At 41.9% G+C, this 23,216-nt stretch overlaps 1 protein-coding gene across 1 annotated transcript in view; it reads right to left on the bottom strand.

The window, feature by feature from the left end:
- Nucleotides 1-23,216, bottom strand: part of PDS5A (PDS5 cohesin associated factor A) — a 1,179,407-nt gene that overhangs the window by 586,909 nt on the left and 569,282 nt on the right. The gene's annotated exons all lie outside the window — the stretch shown is intronic.

Here is a 23,216-nt window from a genome sequence, read left to right as displayed (position 1 = left end):
TCTCTTGATCCAGATTTAGTAGAGGGGACAAAATCTGAGTAATCCCCATTCCACTGACTTAGCATGCATAATTGCAGCGGTCTGAGATGCAGGCGCGCAAATGGCACTATGTCCATTGCCGCTACCATTAAGCCGATTACTTCCATGCACTGAGCCACTGACGGGCGTGGAATGGAATGAAGGACACGGCAAGCATTTAGAAGTTTTGATAACCTGGACTCCATCAGGTAAATTTTCATCTCTACAGAATCTATAAGAGTCCATAGGAAGGAGACTCTTGTGAGTGGTGATAGAGAACTCTTTTCCACGTTCACTTTCCACCCATGCGACCTCAGAAATGCCAGAACTATCTCTGTATGAGACTTGGCAATTTGAAAGCTTGACGCCAGTATCAGGATGTCGTCTAGATACGGAGCCACCGCTATGCCTCGCGGTCTTAGAACCGCCAGAAGTGAGCCCAGAACCTTTGTAAAAATTCTCGGGGCAGTGGCCAACCCGAAGGGAGGAGCTACAAATTGGTAATGCCTGTCTAGAAAGGCAAACCTTAGGAACCGATGATGATCTTTGTGAATCGGTATGTGAAGGTAGGTATCCTTTAAGTCCACTGTGGTCATGTACTGACCCTCTTGGATCATGGGTAGGATGGTCCGAATAGTTTCCATTTTGAATGATGGAACTCTGAGGAATTTGTTTAAGATCTTTAGATCCAATATTGGTCTGAAGGTTCCCTCTTTCTTGGGAACCACAGATTTGAATAAAATCCCTGTCCTTGTTCCGTCCGCGGAACTGGATGGATCACTCCCATTACTAGGTGGTCTTGCACACAGCTTAGGAATGCCTCTTTCTTTATCTGGTTTGCTGATAACCTTGAAAGATGAAATCTCCCTCGTGGAGGAGAAGCTTTGAAGTCCAGAAGATATCCCTGAGATATGATCTCCAACGCCCAGGGATCCTGAACATCTCTTGCCCACGCCTGGGAGAAGAGAGAAAGTCTGCCCCCCCCACTAGATCCGTTTCCGGATAGGGGGCCGTTCCTTCATGCTGTCTTGGGGGCAGCAGCAGGCTTTCTGGCCTGCTTGCCCTTGTTGCAGGACTGGTTAGGTTTCCAGGCCTGTCTGGAATGAGCAACAGTTCCCTCTTGTTTTGAAGCGGAGGAAGTTGATGCTGCTCCTGCCTTGAAATTTCGAAAGGCACGAAAATTAGACTGTTTGGCCTTTGATTTGGCCTTGTCCTGAGGAAGGGTATGACCCTTGCCTCCAGTAATGTCAGCAATAATTTCCTTCAAGCCAGGCCCGAATAAGGTCTGCCCCTTGAAAGGAATGTTGAGTAATTTAGACTTTGAAGTCACGTCAGCTGACCAGGATTTAAGCCATAGCGCCCTACGCGCCTGGATGGCGAATCCGGAATTCTTAGCCGTTAGTTTAGTCAAATGAACAATGGCATCAGAAACAAATGAGTTAGCTAGCTTAAGTGTTCTAAGCTTGTCAATAATTTCATTCAATGGAGCTGTCTGGATGGTCTCTTCCAGGGCCTCAAACCAGAATGCCGCCGCCGCACCAGTGACAGGCACAATGCATGCAAGGGGCTGTAAAATAAAACCTTGTTGAATAAACATTTTCTTAAGGTAACCCTCCAATTTTTTATCCATTGGATCTGAAAAAGCACAACTGTCCTCAACCGGGATAGTGGTACGCTTTGCTAAAGTAGAAACTGCTCCCTCCACCTTAAGGACCGTCTGCCATAATTCCCGTGTAGTGGCGTCTATTGGAAACATTTTTCTAAATATAGGAGGTGGGGAAAAGGGCACACCGGGTCTATCCCACTCCTTGCTAATAATTTCTGTAAGCCTTTTAGGTATAGGAAAAACGTCAGTACACACCGGCACCGCATAGTATCTATCCAGCCTACACAATTTCTCTGGAATTGCAACTGTGTTACAGTCATTCAGAGCAGCTAATACCTCCCCAAGCAATACACGGAGGTTCTAAAGCTTAAATTTCAAATTAGAAATCTCTGAATCAGGTTTCCCCGAGTCAGAGATGTCACCCACAGACTGAAGCTCTCCGTCATGTTCTGCATATTGTGACGCAGTATCAGACATGGCTCTAACAGCATTTGCGCGCTCTGTATCTCTCCTAACCCCAGAGCTATCGCGCTTGCCTCTTAATTCAGGCAATCTAGATAATACCTCTGACAGGGTATTATTCATGATTGCAGCCATGTCCTGCAAGGTAATCGCTATGGACGTCCCTGATGTAATTGGCGCCATATTAGCGTGCGTCCCTGAGCGGGAGGCGAAGGGTCTGACACGTGGGGAGAGTTAGTCTGCATAACGTCCCCCTCGACAGAACCCTCTGGTGACAATTCTTTTATAGATAAAGACTGATCTTTACTGTTTAAGGTGAAATCAATACATTTAGTACACATTCTCCTATGGGGCTCCACCATGGCTTTCAAACATAATGAACAAGTAGGTTCCTCTGTGTCAGACATGTTTAAACAGACTAGCAATGAGACTAGCAAGCTTGGAAAACATTTTAAAACAAGTTTACAAGCAATATAAAAAACGTTACTGCGCCTTTAAGAAACACAAATTTTCCCAAATTTTGAAATAACAGTGAAAAAATGCAGTTACACTAACAAAATTTTTACAGTATATGTAATAAGTTAGCAGAGCATTGCACCCACTTGCAAATGGATGATTAACCCCTTAATACCAAAAACGGAATAACAAATGACAAAAACGTTTTTTAAACAGTCACAACAACTGCCACAGCTCTACTGTGGCTTTTTACCTCCCTCAATACGACTTTTGAAGCCTTTTGAGCCCTTCAGAGAAGTCCTGGATCATGCAGGAAGAAGCTGGATGTCTGTCTGTAATTTTTGCTGTGCAAAAAAATGCCAAAATAGGCCCCTCCCACTCATATTACAACAGTGGGAAGCCTCAGGGAACTGTTTCTAGGCAAAATTCAAGCCAGCCATGTGGAAAAAACTAGGCCCCAATAAGTTTTATCACCAAACATATGTAAAAAACGATTAAACATGCCAGCAAACGTTTTAAAATACACTTTTATAAGAGTATGCATCTCTATTAATAAGCTTGATACCAGTCGCTATCACTGCATTTAAGGCTTTACTTACATTACTTCGGTATCAGCAGCATTTTCTAGCAAATTCCATCCCTAGAAAAATATTTTAACTGCACATACCTTATTGCAGGAAAACCTGCACGCTATTCCCCCTCTGAAGTTACCTCACTCCTCAGAATATGTGAGAACAGCAAAGGATCTTAGTTACTTCTGCTAAGATCATAGAAAACGCAGGCAGATTCTTCTTCTAAATACTGCCTGAGATAAACAGTACACTCCGGTACCATTTAAAAATAGCAAACTTTTGATTGAAGAAATAAACTCAGTATAAAACACCACAGTCCTCTTACGACCTCCATCTTAGTTGAGAGTTGCAAGAGAATGACTGGATATGGCAGTGAGGGGAGGAGGTATATAGCAGCTCTGCTGTGGGTGATCCTCTTGCAACTTCCTGTTGGGAAGGAGAATATCCCACAAGTAATGGATGATTCGTGGACTGGATACACTTAACAAGAGAAACTACCTTATCTGCATGGAAGATCAGATAAGGGGAATCACACTGTAAGGCAGATAACGCTGAAACTCTACGAGCCGAAGAGATAGCTACCAAAAACAGAACTTTCCAAGACAAAAGCTTGATATCTATGGAATGCAGAGGTTCAAACGGAACCCCTTGAAGAACTTTAAGAACTAAATTTAAACTCCATGGTGGAGCAACAGGTTTAAACACAGGCTTGATTCTAACTAAAGCCTGACAAAACGCCTGAACGTCTGGAACATCTGCCAGACGCTTGTGTAGAAGAATAGACAGAGCAGAAATCTGTCCCTTTAAGGAACTAGCTGGCAATCCTTTCTCCAATCCTTCTTGGAGAAAGGATAATATCCTAGGAATCCTGACTTTATTCCATGAGTAACCCATGGATTCACACCAATGAAGATATTTACACCATATCTTATGATAGATTTTCCTGGTGACAGGCTTTCGAGCCTGAATTAAGGTATCAATGACTGACTCGGAGAAACCACGTTTTGATAAAATCAAGCGTTCAATCTCCAAGCAGTCAGCCGCAGAGAAATTAGATTTGGATGTTTGAATGGGCCTTGGAGTAGAAGGTCCTGCCTCATCGGCAGAGACCATGGTGGAAGGGATGACATGTCCACCAGATCTGCATACCAAGTCCTGCGCGGCCACGCAGGTGCTATCAAAATCACAGAAGCTCTCTCCTGCTTGATCTTGGCAATCAGACAAGGGAGGAGAGGAAATGGTGGGAACACATAAGCCAGGCTGAAGGACCAGGGCGCTGCTAGAGCATCTATCAGCGCTACCTGGGGATCCCTTGACCTGGACCCGTAACAAGGAAGCTTGGCGTTCTGACGAGACGCCATAAAATCCAGTTCTGGTTTGCCCCATAGTTGAATCAGCTGGGCAAATACCTCCGGATGGAGCTCCCACTCCCCCGGATGAAAAGTCTGCCGACTTAGAAAATCCGCCTCCCAGTTCTCTACTCCTGGGATATGGATAGCTGAGAGATGGCAAGAGTGAACCTCTGCCCATAGAATTATCCTTGAAACCTCCAACATTGCCAGGGGGCTTCTTGTTCTCCCCTGATGGTTGATATAGGCTCAGTCGTGATATTGTCCGACTGAAATCTGATGAACCTGACCGCAGCTAGTTGAGGCCAAGCCTGAAGAGAATTGAATATTGCTCTCAGTTCCAGAATGTTTATCTGAAGGAGGGCTTCCTCCTGAGTCCATGAACACTGAGCCTTCAGGGAGTTCCAGACCGCGCCCCAGCCCAGAAGGCTGGCATCTGGACAGATGGACCCGAGATAACCACCAGAGAAGAGAATCCCTGGTCTCTTGATCCAGATTTAGCAGAGGGGACAAATCTGTGTAGTCCCCATTCCACTGATTGAGCATGCAAAGTTGCAGTGGTCTGAGATGTAGGCGGGCAAACGGAACTGTGTCCATTGCCGCTACCAATAGGCCTATTACTTCCATACACTGAGCCACTGACGGCCGAGAAGTGGAATGAAGAGCACGGCAGGAATTTAGAAGCTTTGATAATCTGACCTCTGTCAGAAAAATTTTCATTTCTACTGAATCTATCAGAGTTCCTAGGAAGGAAACTCTTGTGAGAGGGGAGAGAGAACTCTTTTCTTCGTTCACCTTCCACCCGTGAGACCTCAGAAAGGCCAGAACAATGTCCGTATGGGACTTGGCGATTTGAAAAGTCAACGCCTGTATCAGAATGTCATCTAGGTAAGGAGCCACTGCTATGCCCCGTGGCCTTAGAACCGCCAGTAGGGACCCTAGAACCTTCGTAAAGATTCTTGGTGCCGTGGCTAACCCGAAGGGAAGAGCCACAAACTGGTAATGCCTGTCTAAGAAGGCGAACCTGAGGAACTGATGATGATCTTTGTGAATCTGAATGTGGAGATAAGCATCCTTTAAGTCCACCGTAGTCATATATTGACCCTCCTGGATCATAGGGAGGATGGTTCGGATAGTCTCCATCTTGAAGGATGGGAAACTGAGAAATTTGTTTAGGATCTTGAGATCCAAGATTGGTCTGAAAGTTCCCTCTTTTTTGGGAACTATAAACAGATTTGAATAGAAGCCCTGCCCCTGTTCCTCCCTTGGAACTGGGTGGATCACTCCCATAACCAGTAGGTCTTGAACACAACGTAAGAATGCCTCTCTTTATCTGGTTTACAGATAATTGTGAGAGATTAAATCTCCCCTTGGGAGATGAAGCTTTGAAGTCCAGAAGATATCCCTGGGAAACAATCTCTAATGCCCAGGGATCCTGGACGTATCTTGCCCAAGCCTGGGCGAAGAGGGAAGTCTGCCCCCTACTAGATCCGGTCCAGAATCGGGGGCTACTCCTTCATGCTGTCTTAGAGGCAGCCGCAGGTTTCTTGGCCTGCTTCCCCTTGTTCCAAGCCTGATTAGGTCTCCAGACTGGTTTGGACTGGGCGAAATTTCCCTCTTGTTTTGCATTAGAGGAAACTGAAGCTGCGCCACTCTTGAAGTTTCGAAAGGAACGAAAAACATAATTTATGTAAGAACTTACCTGATAAATTCATTTCTTTCATATTAGCAAGAGTCCATGAGCTAGTGACGTATGGGATATACATTCCTACCAGGAGGGGCAAAGTTTCCCAAACCTCAAAATGCCTATAAATACACCCCTCACCACACCCACAATTCAGTTTAACGAATAGCCAAGAAGTGGGGTGATAAAAAAAGTGTGAAAGCATATAAAATAAGGAATTGGAATAATTGTGCTTTATACAAAATCATAACCACCACAATAAAAGGGCGGGCCTCATGGACTCTTGCTAATATGAAAGAAATGAATTTATCAGGTAAGTTCTTACATAAATTATGTTTTCTTTCATGTAATTAGCAAGAGTCCATGAGCTAGTGACGTATGGGATAATGATTACCCAAGAGGTGGATCTTTCCACACAAGAGTCACTAGAGAGGGAGGGATAAAATAAAGACAGCCAATTCCTGCTGAAAATAATCCACACCCAAAATAAAGTTTAATGAAAAACATAAGCAGAAGATTCAAACTGAAACCGCTGCCTGAAGTACTTTTCTACCAAAAACTGCTTCAGAAGAAGAAAATACATAAAAATGGTAGAATTTAGTAAAAGTATGCAAAGAGGACCAAGTTGCTGCTTTGCAAATCTGATCAACCGAAGCTTCATTCCTAAATGCCCAGGAAGTAGAAACTGACCTAGTAGAATGAGCTGTAATCCTCTGAGGCGGAGTTTTACCCGACTCAACATAGGCAAGATGAATTAAAGATTTCAACCAAGATGCCAAAGAAATGGCAGAAGCTTTCTGGCCTTTTCTAGAACTGGAAAAGATAACAAATAGACTAGAAGTCTTTCGGAAAGATTTAGTAGCTTCAACATAATATTTCAAAGCTCTAACAACATCCAAAGAATGCAACGATTTCTCCTTAGAATTCTTAGGATTAGGACATAATGAAGGAACCACAATTTCTCTACTAATGTTGTTGGAATTCACAACTTTAGGTAAAAATTCAAAAGAAGTTCGCAACACCGCCTTATCCTGATGAAAAATCAGAAAAGGAGACTCACAAGAAAGAGCAGATAATTCAGAAACTCTTCTGGCAGAAGAGATGGCCAAAAGGAACAAAACTTTCCAAGAAAGTAATTTAATGTCCAATGAATGCATAGGTTCAAACGGAGGAGCTTGAAGAGCTCCCAGAACCAAATTCAAACTCCAAGGAGGAGAAATTGACTTAATGACAGGTTTTATACGAACCAAAGCTTGTACAAAACAATGAATATCAGGAAGAATAGCAATCTTTCTGTGAAAAAGAACAGAAAGAGCAGAGATTTGTCCTTTCAAGGAACTTGCGGACAAACCCTTATCTAAACCATCCTGAAGAAATTGTAAAATTCTCGGTATCCTAAAAGAATGCCAAGAAAAATGATGAGAAAGACACCAAGAAATATAAGTCTTCCAGACTCTATAATATATCTCTCTAGATACAGATTTACGAGCCTGTAACATAGTATTAATCACAGAGTCAGAGAAACCTCTTTGACCAAGAATCAAGCGTTCAATCTCCATACCTTTAAATTTAAGGATTTCAGATCCTGATGGAAAAAAGGACCTTGTGACAGAAGGTCTGGTCTTAACGGAAGAGTCCACGGTTGGCAAGAGGCCATCCGGACAAGATCCTCATACCAAAACCTGTGAGGCCATGCCGGAGCTACCAGCAGTACAAACTAGCATTCCTTCAGAATCTTGGAGATTACTCTTGGAAGAAGAACTAGAGGCGGAAAGATATAGGCAGGATGATACTTCCAAGGAAGTGATAATGCATCCACTGCCTCCGCCTGAGGATCCCGGGATCTGGACAGATACCTGGGAAGTTTCTTGTTTAGATGAGACGCCATCAGATCTATTTCTGGAAGTTCCCACATTTGAACAATCTGAAGAAATACCTCTGGGTGAAGAGACCATTCGCCTGGATGCAACGTTTGGCGACTGAGATAATCCGCTTCCCAATTGTCTATACCTGGGATATGAACCGCAGAGATTAGACAGGAGCTGAATTCCGCCCAAAGCAATATTCGAGATACTTCTTTCATAGTCAGAGGACTGTGAGTCCCTCCTTGATGATTGATGTATGCCACAGTTGTGACATTGTCTGTCTGAAAACAAATGAACGATTCTCTCTTCAGAAGAGGCCAAAACTGAAGAGCTCTGAAAATTGCACGGAGTTCCAAAATATTGATCGGTAATCTCACCTCCTGAGATTCCCAAACTCCTTGTGCCGTCAGAGACCCCCACACAGCTCCCCAACCTGTGAGACTTGCATCTGTTGAAATTACAGTCCAGGTCGGAAGCACAAAAGAAGCCCCCTGAATTAAACGATGGTGATTTGTCCACCACGTTAGAGAGTGTCGAACAATCGGTTTTAAAGATATTAATTGAAATATCTTTGTGTAATCCTTGCACCATTGATTCAGCATACAGAGCTGAAGAGGTCGCATGTGAAAACGAGCAAAGGGGATCGCGTCCGATGCAGCAGTCATAAGACCTAGAATTTCCATGCATAAGGCTACCGAAGGGAATGATTGTGACTGAAGGTTTCGACAAGCTGAAATCAATTTTAGACGTCTCTTGTCTGTTAAAGACAGAGTCATGGACACTGAATCTATCTGGAAACCCAGAAAGGTTACCCTTGTCTGAGGAATCAATGAACTTTTTGGTAAATTGATCCTCCAACCATGATCTTGAAGAAACAACACAAGTCGATTCGTATGAGATTCTGCTAAATGTAAAGACTGAGCAAGTACCAAGATATCGTCCAAATAAGGAAATACCACAATACCCTGTTCTCTGATTACAGACAGAAGGGCACCGAGAACCTTTGTAAAAATTCTTGGAGCTGTAGCTAGGCCAAACGGCAGAGCCACAAACTGGTAATGCTTGTCCAGAAAAGAGAATCTCAGGAACTGATAATGATCTGGATGAATCGGAATATGCAGATATGCATCCTGTAAATCTATTGTGGACATATAATGCCCTTGCTGAACAAAAGGCAAGATAGTCCTTACAGTTACCATCTTGAACGTTGGTATCCTTACATAACGATTCAATATTTTTAGATCCAGAACTGGTCTGAAGGAATTCTCCTTCTTTGGTACAATGAAGAGATTTGAATAAAACCCCATCCCCTGTTCCAGAACTGGAACTGGCATAATTACTCCAGCCAACTCTAGATCTGAAACACAATTCAGAAATGCTTGAGCTTTCACTGGATTTACTGGGACACGGGAAAGAAAAAATCTCTTTGCAGGAGGTCTCATCTTGAAACCAATTCTGTACCCTTCTGAAACAATGTTCTGAATCCAAAGATTGTGAACAGAATTGATCCAAATTTCTTTGAAAAAACGTAACCTGCCCCCTACCAGCTGAGCTGGAATGAGGGCCGCACCTTCATGTGGACTTAGAAGCAGGCTTTGCCTTTCTAGCAGGCTTGGATTTATTCCAGACTGGAGATGGTTTCCAAACTGAAACTGCTCCTGAGGATGAAGGATTAGGCTTTTGTTCTTTGTTGAAACAAAAGGAACGAAAACGATTATTAGCCCTGTTTTTACCCTTAGATTTTTTATCCTGTGGTAAAAAAGTTCCTTTCCCACCAGTAACAGTTGAGATAATAGAATCCAACTGAGAACCAAATAATTTGTTACCCTGGAAAGAAATGGAAAGTAGAGTTGATTTAGAAGCCATATCAGCATTCCAAGTCTTAAGCCATAAAGCTCTTCTAGCTAAAATAGCTAGAGACATAAACCTGACATCAACTCTGATAATATCAAAAATGGCATCACAGATAAAATTATTAGCATGCTGAAGAAGAATAATAATATCATGAGAATTATGATCTGTTACTTGTTGCGCTAAAGTTTCCAACCAAAAAGTTGAAGCTGCAGCAACATCAGCCAATGATATAGCAGGTCTAAGAAGATTACCTGAACACAGATAAGCTTTTCTTAGAAAGGATTCAATTTTCCTATCTAAAGGATCCTTAAACGAAGTACCATCTGACGTAGGAATAGTAGTACGTTTAGCAAGGGTAGAAATAGCCCCATCAACTTTAGGGATTTTGTCCCAAAATTCTAATCTGTCAGACGGCACAGGATATAATTGCTTAAAACGTTTAGAAGGAGTAAATGAATTACCCAATTTATCCCATTCTTTGGAAATTACTGCAGAAATAGCATTAGGAACAGGAAAAACTTCTGGAATAACCACAGGAGATTTAAATACCTTATCTAAACGTTTAGAATTAGTATCAAGAGGACCAGAATCCTCTATTTCTAAAGCAATTAGTACTTCTTTAAGTAAAGAACGAATAAATTCCATTTTAAATAAATATGAAGATTTATCAGCATCAATCTCTGAGACAGAATCCTCTGAACCAGAAGAGTCATCAGAATCAGAATGATGATGTTCATTTAAAAATTCATCTGTAGGGAGAGAAGTTTTAAAAGATTTTTTACGTTTACTAGAAGGAGAAATAACAGACATAGCCTTCTTGATGGATTCAGAAACAAAATCTCTTATGTTATCAGGAACATTCTGCACCTTAGATGTTGAAGGAACTGCAACAGGCAATGGTACTTTACTAAAGGAAATATTATCTGCATTAACAAGTTTGTCATGACATGACATAGCCTTCTTGATGGATTCAGAAACAAAATCTCTTATGTTATCAGGAACATTCTGCACCTTAGATGTTGAAGGAACTGCAACAGGCAATGGTACTTTACTAAAGGAAATATTATCTGCATTAACAAGTTTGTCATGACAATTAATACAAACAACAGCCGGAGGAATAGCTACCAAAAGTTTACAGCAGATACACTTAGCTTTGGTAGATCCAGCACTAGACAGCGATTTTCCTGTAGTATCTTCTGACTCAGATGCAACGTGAGACATCTTGCAATATGTAAGAGAAAAAACAACATATAAAGCAAAATTGATCAAATTCCTTAAATGACAGTTTCAGGAATGGGAAAAAATGCCAAAGAATAAGCTTCTAGAAACCAGAAGCAATGAAAAATGAGACTTAAATAATGTGGAGACAAAAGCGACGCCCATATTTTTTAGCGCCAAATAAGACGCCCACATTATTTGGCGCCTAAATGCTTTTGGCGCCAAAAATGACGCCACATCCGGAACGCCGACATTTTTGGCGCAAAATAACGTCAAAAAATGACGCAACTTCCGGCGACACGTATGACGCCGGAAACGGAAAAGATTTTTTGCGCCAAAAAAGTCCGCGCCAAGAATGACGCAATAAAATGAAGCATTTTCAGCCCCCGCGAGCCTAACAGCCCACAGGGAAAAAAGAGTCAAATTTTTGAAGGTAAGAAAAAATGATTAATTCAAATGCATTATCCCAAATATGAAACTGACTGTCTGAAAAATAAGGAATGTTGAACATTCTGAGTCAAGGCAAATAAATGTTTGAATACATATATTTAGAACTTTATAAACAAAGTGCCCAACCATAGCTTAGAGTGTCACAGAAAATAAGATTTACTTACCCCAGGACACTCATCTACATGTTTGTAGAAAGCCAAACCAGTACTGAAACGAGAATCAGCAGAGGTAATGGTATATAAATAAGAGTATATCGTCGATCTGAAAAGGGAGGTAAGAGATGAATCTCTACGACCGATAACAGAGAACCTATGAAATAGACCCCGTAGAAGGAGATCACTGCATTCAAATAGGCAATACTCTCCTCACATCCATCTGACATTCACTGCACGCTGAGAGGAAAACCGGGCTCCAACTTGCTGCGGAGCGCATATCAACGTAGAATCTAGCACAAACTTACTTCACCACCTCCATAGGAGGCAAAGTTTGTAAAACTGAATTGTGGGTGTGGTGAGGGGTGTATTTATAGGCATTTTGAGGTTTGGGAAACTTTGCCCCTCCTGGTAGGAATGTATATCCCATACGTCACTAGCTCATGGACTCTTGCTAATTACATGAAAGAAATTATTCTGTTTGGTCCTTAACTTATTGGACCTATCCTGAGGAAGGGCGTGACGTTTACCTCCAGTAATATCAGAAATGATCTCCTTCAGACCAGGCCCGAATAGGGTCTGTCCCTTGAAGGGTATGTTAAGAAGCTTAGACTTTGAAGTAACGTCTGCTGACCAGCAGTTAAGCAATAGCTCCCTACGTGCCAAAATGGCAAAACCTGAATTCTTAGCCGTTAGCTTGGCTAAATAAAAAATGGCGTCAGAAATTAAGGATTTCGCGAACTTAAGAGCTTTAATCCTGTCTAGAATATAGTCTAGCAGGGTCTCCACCTGTAGAGCCTCCTCAAGAGACTCAAACCAAAAAGCCGCTGCAGCAGTAACTGGGGCAATGCATGCAAGAGGCTTGAGAATAAAACCTTGATGTATAAAAATTTTCTTAAGGAGACCCTCCCATTTTTTATCCATAGGATCTAGGAAAGCACGATACCCTCCACAATCTAAGTTATTTACTCCCCAGGGCTTGTCTATACTATTTATGCATACAATGTTGTTTCTATAACCGGCACCAATTTCTGTTTCCTGGAGATTCTCTGTACGTTTGTACTATTTTGCTATGATCTAGGAAAGCACAACTGTCCTCGACGGGGATAGTTGTACGCTTAGCTAGGGTAGACTGCTCCCTCCATCTTAGGAACCGTATGCCACGAGTCCCGTATGGCGGCATCTATGGGAAACAACTTTTTGAAAGCAGGAGGGGGAGAGAACGGCACACCTGGTCTATCCCATTCCTTAGTAATAATTTCCGAAAACCTCTTAGGGACTGGAAAAACATCAGTTTAAATAGGCACTGCAAAGTATTTGTCCATTTTACAGAATTTCTCTGGAACCACAATGGGGTCACAGTCATCCAGAGTCGGTAAAACCTCCCTAAGCAATAAGCGGAGGTGTTCAAGCTTAAATTTAAACGCTGTCATTTCAGAATCAGACTGAAGTAACGCCTTCCCCGAGTCTGAAATGTCACCCACAGATAGAAGCTCACCTGCCTCGGCTTCTGAGCATTGTGAGGGTATATCGGACACAGGCATTAAAGTGTCAGAAAGCTCTGTATTAGTTCTAGCCCCAGAACTGTCTCGCTTTCCTTGTAACCCTGGCAGTTTGGAGAATACCTCAGAGGGTAGTATTCGTAACTGCCGCCATGTCCTGTAAGGTAAAAGAATTAGACACGCTAGATTTACTTGGCGTCACTTGAGCGGGAGTTATAGGTTCTGACTTATGGGGAGAGCTAGATGGCATAATCTCCCTCTTTTCAGTCAGAGAATCCCCTGGAGATAAATCTTTAAGCGCCATAATATGGTCTTTATAGTTTATAGAAATATCAGTACATTTGGTACACATTCTAAGAGGGGGTTCCACCATGGCTTCCAAACATATTGAACAAGGAGTTTCCTCTATGTCAGACATGTTTAACAGACTAGTAATGAGACAAGCAAGCTTGGAAAACACTTTAATAAAGGTGAAACAGCAATTAAACAAAAACGTTACTGTGCCTTTAAGAGAAAAAAACTAGCACTTAAACTGCAAAACAGTGTAAAAACATAATTTATAGATTAGAAAAATTTAAGAAGCGCCTCACTTTCAACCCTATATGCTGTTTATAATGAATAATCTCACAATTATTCCAAGATGAACAGTTAAAAAAAGGAAGAATATAAACAGCGCTTAGCCTATATTCAAATATAGGATAGCTAGAGATGTAAAACAACTAAGCTAAAAATGTTAATAAAAGGCTAAATATATACTTCAAACTTGAACAAAAAGAATTTATTTATACAGCAGGTTAAGAAAATTTAAAAATGGGCTACGATTAAATGATAAAATTAAATCATATGACATATATCTTAAAATCTATAGTAAGAGGGGAGGACGTCTCCTCAACCTCTAATGTGCATAACCCCTAATTCAGTTGTTAAAGAAAACCACCTTTTGGTATAGTCAAAATAAACCACCTTATATCTCATATTGTCATTGATAGTACTGGCTCAATTAGTAGTGCTGACTTGATGTAGTATCGATTTGCAGCGTACTGAGTTGTTAGAATAAACAGATCTTAGAATAACCAAGTCTCGCAGTGACTGTAACAGATAACACAGCAACAAAGTCTCGTAGTGTAAGTATCAGCAAAAAGAGACAGAATATCTATTTCAACCATCCATGTCCTTTTGATAGTATGAGCAGTCTCTATATGTGTCAGATCGACAAGTGCTGGGTTACAATTGGTGAGTTAAACAATAGGCTGGAGCTATTCAGCATACAGATGCGGTTCAATACACTTCCTTGTAAAATTACAGTGATAGTCAATGGTATAATAAGCGGGTATACTTTACCGGACTCCTGTTGGTTGAACTACAGCGTCTGTAGTGATATATCTCTGTGTTCTGTTCTCTCGGCTAGCAGTCTGTATCACCTCTGATGACGTAACGGTTCCTTCGTTACTGTGGGTCAGAGATATATCGGACCACAGAGATATATCACTACAGACGCTGTAGTTCAACCAACAGGGGTCCGGTAAAGTATACCCGCTTATTATACCATTGACTATCACTGTAATTTTACACGGAAGTGTATTGAACCGCATCTGTATGCTGAATAGCTCCAGTCTATTGTTTAACTCACCAATTGTAACCCAGCACTTGTCGATCTGACACATATAGAGACTGCTCATACTACCAAAAGGACATGGATGGTTGAAATAGATATTCTGTCTCTTTTTGCTGATACATTCACTACGAGACTTTGTTGCTGTGTTATCTGTTACAGTCACTGCGAGACTTGGTTATTCTAGGATCTGTTTATTGTAAAGACTCAGTACGCTGCAAAGCGATACTACATCAAGTCAGCACTACTAATTGAGCCAGTACTATCAATGACAATATAAGATATAAGGTGGTTTATTTTGACTATACCAAAAGGTGGTTTTCTTTAACAACTGAATTAGGAGTTATGCACATTAGAGGTTGAGGAGACGTCCTCCCCTCTTACTATAGATTTTAAGATATATGTCATATGATTTAATTTTATCATTTAATCGTAGCCCATTTTTAAATTTTCTTAACCTGCTGTATAAATAAATTCTTTTTGTTCAAGTTTGAAGTATATATTTAGCCTTTTATTAACATTTTTAGCTTAGTTGTTTTACATCTCTAGCTATCCTATATTTGAATATAGGCTAAGCGCTGTTTATATTCTTCCTTTTTTTAAAAACATAATTTATGCTTACCTGATAAATTTATTTCTCTTGTAGTGTATCCAGTCCACGGATCATCCATTACTTGTGGGATATTCTCCTTCCCAACAGGAAGTTGCAAGAGGATCACCCACAGCAGAGCTGCTATATAGCTCCTCCCCTCACTGCCATATCCAGTCATTCGACCGAAACAAGACGAGAAAGGAGAAACCATAGGGTGCAGTGGTGACTGGAGTTTAATTAAAATTTAGACCTGCCTTAAAAGGACAGGGCGGGCCGTGGACTGGATACACTACAAGAGAAATAAATTTATCAGTTAAGCATAAATTATGTTTTCTCTTGTTAAGTGTATCTAGTCCACGGATCATCCATTACTTGTGGGATACCAATACCAAAGCTAAAGTACACGGATGATGGGAGGGACAAGGCAGGAACTTAAACGGAAGGAACCACTGCCTGTAGAACCTTTCTCCCAAAAACAGCCTCCGAAGAAGCAAAAGTATCAAATTTGTAAAATTTGGAAAAAGTATGAAGGGAAGACCAAGTTGCAGCCTTGCAAATCTGTTCAACAGAGGCCTCATTTTTAAAGGCCCAGGTGGAAGCCACAGCTCTAGTAGAATGAGCTGTAATCCTTTCAGGAGGCTGCTGTCCAGCAGTCTCATAGGCTAAACGGATTATACTCCGAAGCCAAAAAGAAAGAGAGGTTGCCGAGGCCTTCTGACCTCTCCTCAGTCCAGAGTACACAACAAACAGGTTAGATGTTTGGCGAAAATCTTTAGTAGCCTGTAAGTAAAACTTCAAGTTTTCAAGGCATGGACTACGTCTAGATTATGCAAAAGACGTTCCTTCTTTGAAGAAGGATTAGGACATAATGATGGAACAACAATCTCTTGATTGATATTCTTGTTAGAAATCACCTTAGGTAAAAACCCAGGTTTTGTACGCAGAACAACTTTATCTGAATGAAAGATCAGATAAGGAGAATCACAATGTAAGGCAGATAACTCAGAGACTCTTCGAGCCGAGGAAATAGCCATCAGAAAAAGAACTTTCCATGAAAGAAGTTTGATAACAATAGAATGAAGGGGTTCAAACGGAACCCCTTGAAGAACTTTAAGAACCAAGTTTTAGCTCCATGAAGGAGCAACAGGTTTAAAAACAGGCTTAATTCTAACTAAAGCCTGACAAAATGCCTGAACGTCTGGAACTTCTGCCAGACGCTTGTGTAAAAGAATAGACAGAGCAGAAATCTGTCCCTTTAAAGTACTAGCTGATAATCCTTTGTCCAAACCCTCTTGGAGGAAGGACAATATCCTAGGAATCCTAACCTTACTCCATGAGTAATTCTTGGATTCACACCAATGAAGATATTTACGCCATATCTTGTGGTAAATTTTCCTGGTGACAGGCTTTCGTGCCTGTATTAAGGTATCAATTACTGACTCGGAGAAGCCACGCTTTGATAGGATCAAGCGTTCAATCTCCATGCAGTCAGTCTCAGAGAAAGTAGATTCGGATGATTGAAAGGACCTTGTATTAGAAGGTCTTGTCTCAGAGGCAGAGTCCATGGTGGAAAGGATGACATGTCCACTAGGTCTGCATACCAGGTCCTGCGTGGCCATGCAGGCGCTATCAATATCACCGATGCTCTTTCCTGTTTGATTTTGGCAATCAGACGAGGGAGCAGAGGAAACGGTGGAAACACATAAGCCAGGTTGAAGAACCAAGGCGCTGCTAGAGCATCTATCAGTGCCGTTTCTGGGTCCCTGGACCTGGATCCGTAACAAGGAAGCTTGGCGTTCTGGCGAGACGCCATGAGATCCAATTCTGGTTTGCCCCAACGAAGAACCAATTGAGCAAACACCTCCGGATGGAGTTCCCATTCCCCCGGATGAAAAGTCTGATGACTTAGAAAATCCGCCTCCCAGTTCTCTACACCTAGGATATGATCGCTGACAATTGTCCAATCTGGTCTGCGAAAGGTCATACCCTTGGACAGATGGGCCCGAGATAACCACCAGAGAAGAGAATCTCTGGTTTCCTGATCCAGATTTAGTAGAGGGGACAAATCTGTGTAATCCCCATTCCACTGACTGAGCATGCATAATTGCAGCGGTCTGAGATGCAGACGCGCAAATGGCACTATGTCCATCGCCGCTACCATTAAGCCGATTACTTCCATGCACTGAGCCACCGTGGGGCGCGGAATGGAGTGAAGAACACGGCAAGCATTTAGAAGTTTTGATAACCTGGACTCCGTCAGGTAAATTTTCATTTCTACAGAATCTATCAGAGTTCCTAGGAAGGAAACCCTTGTGAGAGGAGATAGAGAACTCTTTTCCACGTTCACCTTCCACCCATGCGACCTCAGGAATGCCAGAACTATCTCTGTATGAGATTTGGCAATTTGAAAGCTTGACGCCTGTATCAGGATATCGTCCAGGTAAGGAGCCACCGCTATGCATCGCGGTCTTAGGACCGCCAGAAGTGAGCCCAGAACCTTTGTAAAAATTCTTGGGGCTGTAGCCAACCCGAATGGAAGAGCTACAAATTTGTAATGCCTGTCTAGAAAGGCAAACCTCAGGAACTGATGATGATTCTTGTGAAATCGGAATGTGAAGGTAGGCATCCTTTAAGTCCACTGTGGTCATGTACTGACCCTCTTGGATCATGGGTAAAATGGTTCGAATAGTTTCCATCTTGAATGACGGAACTCTGAGGAATTTGTTTAGGATCTTTAAATCCAAAATTGGTCTGAAGGTTCCCTCTTTTTTGGGAATCACAAACAGATTTGAATAAAACGCCTGCCCTTGTTCCGTCCACGGAACTGGATGGATCACTCCCATTACAAGGAGATCTTGTACGCAGCTTAGGAATGCCTCTTCCTTTATCTGGTTTGCAGATAATCTTGAAAGGTGAAATCTCCCTTGTGGAGGAGAAGCTTTGAAGTCCAGAAGATATCCCTGAGATATGATCTCCAACGCCCAGGGATCCTGAACATCTCTTGCCCACGCCTGGGCGAAGCGAGAGTCTGTCCCCTACTAGATCCGTTTTCGGATAGGGGGCCACTCCTTCATGCTGTCTTAGAGGCAGCAGCAGGCTTTCTGGCCTGCTTGCCCTTGTTCCAGGACTGGTTAGGTTTCCAGGCCTGCTTGGATTGAGCAAAAGTTCCCTCTTGTTTTGAAGCAGAGGAAGTTGATGCTGCACCTGCCTAGAAATTTCGAAAGGCACGAAAATTAGACTGTTTGGCCTTTGATTTGGCCCTGTCCTGAGGAAGGGTATGACCCTTACCTCCAGTAATGTCAGCAATAATTTCTCTCAAACCAGGCCCGAATAAGGTCTGCCCCTTGAAAGGAATGTTGAGTAATTTAGACTTTGAAGTCACATCAGCTGACCAGGATTTGAGCCATAGCGCCCTACGCGCCTGGATGGCGAATCCGCAATTCTTAGCCGTTAGTTTAGTCAAATGAACAATGGCATCAGAAACAAATGAGTTAGCTAGCTTAAGCGTTCTAAGCTTGTCAACAATTTCAGTCAATGGAGCTGTATGGATGGCCTCTTCCAGGGCCTTAAACCAGAATGCCGCCGCAGCAGTGACAGGCGCAATGCATGCAAGGGGCTGTAAAATAAAACCTTGTTGAATAAACATTTTCTTAAGATAACCCTCTAATTTTTTATCCATTGGATCTGAAAAAGCAAAACTGTCCTCAACCGGGATAGTGGTACGCTTTGCTAAAGTAGAAACTGCTCCCTCCACCTTAGGGACAGTCTGCCATAAGTCCTGTGTAGTGGCATCTATTGGAAACATTTTTCTAAATATAGGAGGTGGGGAAAAGGGCACACCGGGCCTATCCCACTCCTTACTAATAATTTCTGTAAGCCTTTTAGGTATTGGAAAAACATCAGTACTCGCCGGCACTGCATAGTATTTATCCAGCCTACACAATTTCTCTGGCACTGCAATTGTGTCACAGTCATTCAGAGCAGCTAATACCTCCCCAAGCAATACACGGAGGTTCTCAAGCTTAAATTTAAAATTAGAAATCTCTGAATCAGGTCTCCCCGATTCAGAGACGTCACCCACAGACTGAAGCTCTCCGTCCTCAGCTTCTGCATATTGTGACGCAGTATCAGACATGGCTCTTACAGCATCTACGCGCTCTGTATCTAGTCTAACCCCAGAGCTATCGCGCTTGCCTCTCAATTCAGGCAATCTGGATAATACCTCTGACAGGGTATTATTCATGATTGCAGCCATGTCCTGCAAAGTAATCGCTATGGGCGTCCCTGATGTACTTGGCGCCATATTAGCGTGCGTCCCTTGAGCGGGAGGCGAAGGGTCCGACACGTGGGGAGAGTTAGTCGGCATAACTTCCCCCTCGACAGACGCCTCTGGTGACAATTCTTTTATAGATAAAGACTGATCTTTACTGTTTAAGGTGAAATCAATACATTTAGTACACATTCTCCTATGGGGCTCCACCATGGCTTTTAAACATAATGAACAAGTATCCTCTGTTTCAGACATGTTTGTACAGACTAGCAATGAGACTAGCAAGCTTGGAAAACACTTTAAACCAAGTTAACAAGCAATATAAAAAACATTACTGTGCCTTTAAGAGAAACAAATTTTGACAAAATTTGAAATAACAGTGAAAAAAGGCAGTTACACTAACAAAATTTTTACCGTGTATGTAACAAGTCAGCAGAGCATTGCACCCACTTGCAAATGGATGATTAACCCCTTAATAACAAAAACAGAATAATAAATGACAAAAACGTTTTTTAAACAGTCACAACAATTGCCACAGTCTACTGTGATTGTTACCCTCCTCAAACACGACTTTGAAGCCTTTTGAGCCCTTCAGAGATGTCCTGTATCATGCAGAGGGAAGCTGAATGTCTCTGTCAGTATTTTTAGCTGCACAGAAAAGCAATAAAATAGGCCCTTCCCACTCATATTGCAACAGTGGAAAGCTTCAGGAAACTGTTTCTAGGCAAAAATCAAGCCAGCCATGTGGAAAAAAACTAGGCCCCAATAAGTTTTGTCACCAAACATATATAAAAACGATTAACATGCCAGCAAATGTTTTATATTACACTTTTATAAGAGTATGTATCTCTGTTAATAAGCCTGATACCAGTCCCTATCACTGCATTTAAGGCTTAACTTACATTAATCCGGTATCAGCAGCATTGTTCTAGCAAATTCCATCCCTAGAAATATATTAACTGCACATACCTTATTGCAGGAAAACCTGCACGCCATTCCCCCTCTGAAGTTACCTCACTCCTCAGAATATGTGAGAATGGCAGTGGATCTTAGTTACTTCTGCTAAGATCATAGAAATCACAGGCAGATTCTTCTTCTAATGCTGCCTGAGATGAAACAGTACACTCCGGTACCATTTAAAAATAACAAACTTTTGATTGAAGTTAAAAAACTAACTATAATACACCACTCTCCTCTTACTACGTCCATCTTTGTTGAGAGTTGCAAGAGAATGACTGGGTATGGCAGTGAGGGGAGGAGCTATATAGCAGCTCTGCTGTGGATGATCCTCTTGCAAATTCCTGTTGGGAAGGAGAATATCCCACAAGTAATGGATGATCCGTGGACTGGATACACTTAAGAGAAAATACAGTAAAGTCTTTGAAATTTTTACAGTGTGTGTAAGGGACATTGCACCCACTTGCAAATGTATGATTAAGCCCTTAGGCCCCAAACCGGATTGAAAAACGTTAAAAACGTTAAAAGTCAATTGAGCACCTTGCCACAGCTCTGCTGAGGCTCCTACCTGCCCTCAAATACAGAAATAACCCCTTTGAAATGGTCCTCAGATGCCAGAGGACTCCTCTAGGGAAGCTGGATGTCTCAGTCTGAATTAAAACTGCGCAGTTAGAGCACTAAAATAGGCCCCTCCCACCATGTACTGGATGCCAGAGGGGCCTTAAGAAAATACTCCTAGGAGTATCTGACTAGCCATGTGGAAACTAGGCCCCAAATAAAGACGTCCTATAAATAAAACGTCCTATTTATGAAATCATGTAAACGTTTTGTCACTAAGTAATATGATTATTAACATGAGTATTACCCTGTTTTGTAAGCATGATCCAAGTCGCTGTTAAATCACTGCATCAGGCTTACCTCAAATACACAAGGTCTGTCAGCATTTTCTAGAACTTATTCATTTCTCTAGAAATAAAAATACTGAACATACCTCAAAACAGGTAATCTGCAGACCGTTCCCCCAACTGAAGTTTTCCCATATTCTTCAGTTATGTTTGAGAACAGCAATGGACCTTAGTTACAAACCGCTAAGATCATCAAATCTCCAGGCAGAATTCTTCTTCTAATTTCTGCCTGAGAGTAAAACAGTACAACGCCGGTACCATTTAAAAATACTCTCTTGATTGAAGGTAAAACTACACTAAGTCACCACATATCTCTTGATACTTCCTTTCTTGTCGAGAGTTGCAAGAGAATGACTGGGGGTGGCAGTTAGGGGAGGAGCTATATAGACAGCTCTGCTGTGGGTGTCCTCTTGCAACTTCCTGTTGGGAAGGAGAATATCCCACAAGTAATTGATGAACCCGTGGACTGGATACACCTTACAAGAGAAAAGGATTTACCAATATATGTTTCAACATAATTTCCATTTGCTCTTCTCCCTCTTTACCTCTCGAAATTAATTATGGAGTTGATTGTAAATTTGATGTAAAATGTAATCCTACAAGCCAAAATATGACAGATCATTAGGAGTTAAGGTATACTTTGAAAATTAGCAGATTAATGATGGAAATGATAAGTACCACTTCACTCTTTCATTTTCTAGAGCGAGTATACATATACAAGGCTAGAGGATAGTAATAGCCCTACATTTAAATGGACAGGCTGCCTCTCCCGTGGTAGCAATTCGATAACTGCATTAAAACTGTTTATGAATGAGATAATAAATTTAAATATACATTTGTGGACAAAGATTAGCTTTATTCATTTAAGTATGTGCCCCTCAAGGTGTTAGATGTATGTGTATTAGATAGAGAGTTGATTGTAGACTCCGCCTTCAAACAACATACCACCTTAAAAAATAGAAAACTACATGACAGGAAGTACTGATATCAGGAACTCCGCAAACTGCTTAAATTCCAGGGAGGGAGGACCCACTGGAAGGAAAGTTATGCTTGAGAAAGCCGCTGAGAGCTTTCCCAGCGGCGAAACACGTGTTGCGTGATTGGAATCAATCATTACACTCGGCTAGGCTGGCTGAGATTGTTCCTGAGCACCAAAGGAACAGAGGGATACGCTCACTTATACTCATCCAATCCATCTTCAATGAATGGCGCAACAACTGCCATATGGAGCAAACAGCATGAATACAGGTAAAGCAGGAGAACTAGCCGCATAAGGTCAGATATTTGGGATTGGACATTGCAGTGGTCGCGGACAGCTGTGAAGATTGGTGAGATTGACAGCTCTCTTTGTTACACCACGGGAAAGGGTCCCTTAGGCGAGGGGTTGTACCCAGACAAGGTGGGAGATTGTAAGGCTGCATCCACATATGAACGCCATAGACTGACTACATTGTGCATATGAACTTTTTCCCTGCTGCTTTATGGCTCTGCATACACTAACTGCATCGCTTGCACCAACATAAGTGCTACTGTTCAGCAAATGATATTTCTTCTCTGTGTTGCTGTTACTTTAAGAGACATTACCTCAGACTCTCATACGGATGGTATGTGATAGTCTAATTTTACAAGACTTTACACTGGAAGCTACTTCTATATCGATCCATCTATATGATCATATTAACAGATAAGAAA

This window comes from Bombina bombina, chromosome 2, assembly GCF_027579735.1.
Source record: "Bombina bombina isolate aBomBom1 chromosome 2, aBomBom1.pri, whole genome shotgun sequence".
NCBI classification, from domain to species: Eukaryota; Metazoa; Chordata; class Amphibia; order Anura; family Bombinatoridae; genus Bombina; species Bombina bombina.
This window is presented reverse-complemented; position numbering and strand designations above follow the sequence as displayed.